Genomic DNA, 5,311 nt, shown 5'->3' on the forward strand with positions numbered 1-5,311 from the left:
TAAACAGTACTATTTGGTCACAATCAATTTTCCCTTGATCAATTTTTTGGACAATGTTAAAATTTCTTTAGGGACCTACCTAAACTTGTAGTTTTCTGAAATATGGAAGCAATTCGGTCCTCAAGGCTCCCTGCACTTAGTTTTCCTCAGTTCCTCTAGGCCTTTCCTCTCGGTTATTTCTTTCTTGATCCCTACTCCTGCCCCAGATGTTATTTCTGCTTTCTTCAGGTCTGCTTCTTTCTTCACGAGAGTCCCGCCCCCTATAGCTCATCTGGTCTCTATTTCTTCTCCAAATTTCCCTTTCATTTGGAACATATCTTTGTACTTGCCGCACCTGTCCTGGCCCTCCGAACCTGGAGTCCCCACTTCGATTCGGCAGGTTATTTTGCCGAGGACGACTATTTCTCTGACTATAATCACATACTGACGTCCGTTCTTCCATCAACTCAAGTCTCTTTAAGACTTCCAAAACTTTTGCTACTTTGTTTAATTTGGTGCTCACCAATATTTTTTTGTATTTCTTGGGGGTAATGACAGCGCAATGCTTCAATAATCTCGTTATCGGTTAACTTAGGTTCTAAGTATGATGCCATGGTTGCATACTTCAAAAAGTGGGCTGACAAGGATAATCCAGCCGCCTTATCGTATTTACTTTGGTACAGCCTGCACTTTACCAACCCCTGTTGTGCAGCTGACCACCACGTAGATAAGAATTCAGACTTGAATTGTTCGTAGCTTACAAACGTCATGCCGGTAGCTTCAAGCCACTGTTTTGATACTGAGCCTACTATGGATTTCTTTGCTACAATTATCCACAGTTGTTGCTGTATCCCTCAAAATTCGAAAAATTCCTCTAATTGTCTAATATGTGAAACTGGGTTCATGCCCTTGTCTTCATCAAATAATGGTAATGCAAACTCCGTACTTCCTAAATTTCCTGTTGCCTTCACAGACTCCAAATTACTACTTCCTTTGTTTACATCTCCTCTCGCGTTTACTGCACTGCCATCAGTCACAACGCCAGTCCTTTCAACTGGGATTCGNCCAGTCCTTTCAACTGTGATTTGCATCTGGGTGCCTACTTTTAGTTTTATCTGAACCATTTCTTGTTTTAAACTTTTAAGTTCACTTTGTAGTTTTGACTGGACAACTTTAACCTTTTGTTCGAATCTACTTTCTTGCTCCCTCAGTTGCCTGGAAACATTACTGGTGCTACTTTCCAGTTCCCTTTGAATTGTGTCTACTGTTACTTTAACTGTCATAATTTCCCTGGTAGTCTTGACTTAGTTGTTTTCTACTATTCCCTGAATTTCCTTGACCTTCTGCCCTATTTACACATTTTCTGTTTCCTGGTGAATAACAAACTGTTCCAACTTAGCATCCTGTTCTTTCCTTTCTTTTTCAAACTGTTGCTTTACTCCTATCATCTCTCGTTCTAACTTGCCTTGCCATTTCGTAACTTCTTGTTTTACTTAGTTAATTTCAACAGTAACCTTTCCAATCTCAGCAGCTAAATTTTTGGACAATTCTTTAACTGTTCTTCTGACCTTTGACATTCTAAAACTATTCTTTCCTCAGACTGCTTTACCTCTGTCCTAGTTCTTTCTTCCGCTTGCTTTGCCTCTGCCCTTTGTTGTTCTAGTTGCTGGAACAACTGCTGCATCATACTCATCATGGTTTGCAAGTCGGAACTGCTAACCTTTTCCCCCTGACCATTACTTCTTTCTGGGCTTGACCTTTCTGTTTCTAACATGTCTGAATTTGGGATTTCTTTACTTCCTATTCTTTCATCACTAACTTCACTAACATCTCCTAACCTCCCCTCTTCTATTTCTAGTGCTGGCGTTAATTCTATCGCCTCTGGAGATTTTTCCCTAGATCCTAAGTCCATTTCATCGGACATCGTATCCACTGTTCTACTCCGCAATGCACGTTGTGACATTATTACTATTGTTCACTACTCACAGTTCTCTTGAGTTTTTTTTTTTACCACCTCCAGTGTTTGTTGAGTGTTGTCATGAAGAAGTGCCAACGTTGATTAGAACTCGTGCCCCGCATTGGTCACCACCTCTGCAACCGTCCCTCTTCTTTTCTGCTTGTCGCTCCTCTGGCCGCTCCTTTCCTCCTCGTAGTTGCCACGGCTACTCCTGCTTGCCGCTCCGTCCACCTTTACCTTTCCTCAAACTCTGTTACTTTTAGATAATCTTCCTTGCAATTTGGGTACAGAAGTAACCAGGTTGGATTTAGGATAATGGTAGGCATGGATCTCCTCCTCAGGTCGATAACAGGTCTTTCTTCAAAGAAACTTCAACACGACGAACCCTTGGCTTTACAACCTTAGGTTTAATTTACCTATTCTTTGTCACAATCACTAATCTATGATTTTTAATTATACATCACTCACTATTTATAGTAGTTACATTGACACTGTCCCGCCTACAAAGGCGATTCTGTGAGGAAATAGCCAGTGCCTCCTCTCACGAGGAGTGCATCTTATCAACTGCCTACCACTGGCTTGGCGACGCTAACAGACCTAAGGGCCTTCCCAGCACTACACCCTAGATGACATCAATCCGGGGATCCACCGTCCATGCTCCAGCTACAAAACTGCACATAACGGAATAATGCCGTGCTGTCGCCACGTAGGCACCTCCCCTCCAGGGCCTCACACATTCAAGTCCACTAGTAATCGGTTACAGTGAGGCGAATAGATTAAACTTGAACTGTAACAATTTAGGTTAAAGTAAGTAAAAAATATTTGATTTTGTTCTTTTAGGATTTTATCAAGTTTGTGAATAAATTTTCTTTTTATATATGTTTGTGTCCTTTTATACAATTTTAAAACAAAGGCTACAAATTTTCTGGAGCAGCACCGCCACTGATTTTAGCTACGAGCTGCCACTGTCCCCACTTGCAACGTAACTTTCTCTGCTGGTCAGCTAGGCGCTGACGTTGCGTTCACGCGTCTTGCGAGTGCGATGTTTACATGAGTAGCCTGAACTGACTAACCTGTTTCCTTCTGCAGTGCAGGGGCCGGTACAATCTGCTTCTTTGTTGTGGGTGAAGCCACTGGAACATGGCTTTCCTAAGGACGCTGCTGCTGCTGCTCTACTGTACGGTCTCGGAGTGCCGCAGCGAAGGAGACACCTGGAGAGACGATAGTTGAAGAGAACACCCTCCTTGTGGTAGTTTTGGACGTTCTCTGAGCCTTCCTTTTCTGTTGCTCCTCCTCGGCATGTTTGCAACCCCGATAATTAGCGGGATGCGTCCTCACTTGCGAGCTTTGTACTCCGCCTTTTATACAATGCTTGGCGGAGGAGCGAAATTTGTAGTAAGCTGATTGGCTGGCGCGTGTAATGATCTGCATGAGGTTAGAGAGCAAGTGCTGAGATGGAAAGTGGGTGCTGTATAAATACTCGTATATGTGGGATGTTCCCACAAATGCAAAAACATACGACCGTTGAAGTGACTAGATTGCCGTGTTAGCGAATAATGCTGGAAATAGGGCGTAATCTGCTGTACTGAGCCTGGACTGACGGAGGCCTTGTATATATTGTACATAAAAGTAATACATAAGTGTGTATTGTAAATCTATGTAAATACAGACAGTGAACATATTAATACGGACTGACTGACAAATGAGACCCGACCTCTCGTCAGAGTGGGCTGTAATATGTAAACTACAAATATTTACCTATTGTAACACCTATAATGAGATGAAACTAATTATGTTACTAATGTAAATTTATCAATAAGGTAAAACAAGATGGAAAGTGAAACTAGGAAGTAATAACAAGAATAACAAGGTTAACCTGTAAAGAGAGTGATACCACATGTATAGGTAAACTTTCTGAAACCTAAAGTAACAATGTACTTCAATTATATTGTATTCACTTTCAGTAAGATTTTGTAAGACAGGCTGTTTTTCTCAATAAGGAAACGAGATCGATAACCTTAGATCCTCTAAGGTTAAGGCACTTGAATGTCCCAAACATAACACGTGCTGCTTATGACTGTCGCTCCACGTGCCTGTACTTTGGTCCTGATCTGGGGCGTATAAACGAAATCTCACTAATACGAGCATCTGCCTCATGTCATCCAGATTGCGTCAGATTCCACTGTCATGTGCCCAGGCTTTTGGCCGAGCCAACACCCAGATTATTACTATAAGTACAGAACCTTACGATTGGACGACATCAGACTTACTGATCACGTTGCTGAACGAATCTCTGTTCGCCGACGGTTAGGAGTTGTTATCTGGGTCGTGGACCCTCACATCTGTATCTTCTGTACCTACTGTGTCTTTGAGGAGTCTAGTAAACTTTGTCGTCTCTTCAGCATTCAGAAAGACTTAGATCTTTTTGCTGATCCACGTCACACCTCATCCTTTATTTTCGACAACTAGAGCTTCAACAGGTGACATCTCTTCTGCTGGCGGAATTCATCACCTGGTGCTAGCACTACTAGAAAAAGATTTACATTACAGGGCGCCCCACATAGACAAGACAGTAACTTTCATTCAAAAGAAATATCTGGCCATGAGCCCCACGTGGGGCTCGACACCAGGACAGACTGACTGACCAACCGTCAGTTGTAACATGATTCTGACTCTGACTCTGACTGAAATGCAAAAACACATGAACAGTACGACTGAAGTTTTAACACAAGAAGCTCGGGCCAGGGATATGCCTGTGGTCCTGTAGGATGTAGAATATAAGTGCAAAACACACGTACAACTGTTAATATGTTTTTGCGAAAATACAAGATTCCAACGCCTGACTTCGTGATATAGATTATCATTTGAATAGTTTTAACCTTATTTTACGAAATAACTCTTGTTTATAGTAAGTTTATATTTCACTGTAATTTTTATACCATGTGTTTTATAATATGATAATTGTCAAGTATCTAGACTTACTGTGCAATTGCAATTCACTAGTGTGTAAACATGATGATCGTGTATTTGCCTCATGATGGCTATGAATAGCCGAAACATGTAGCAAAGCTAATTTGGCTTTGAACTCATGAGAGGAGGGGGAGATATTTAGGAAAATAAAGGATAATTTGTTAGGGCTCTACCCGCTCTGAGAAGGCACGTACCTGTTTACCGGTACTTGGAATTCCCAGATCTGTTTAAGTACAATAGGTTCTGTCCCTTCTAAGTAAGGTACACAAAAACAAGGATATTGAGTTATTGTGTTATTATATGTACTGACCATTTGGCATTTTTATTTCTTTTTATATTATTAATAATTTTATTTTAGAAGTGAAAATGTTGTGGCCCACTTAACAGTTTCCATGGCCCTCCATT

The sequence above is a fragment of the Cryptotermes secundus genome, unplaced genomic scaffold, assembly GCF_002891405.2.
Source record: "Cryptotermes secundus unplaced genomic scaffold, Csec_1.0 scaffold3506, whole genome shotgun sequence".
Taxonomy (NCBI): Eukaryota; Metazoa; Arthropoda; class Insecta; order Blattodea; family Kalotermitidae; genus Cryptotermes; species Cryptotermes secundus.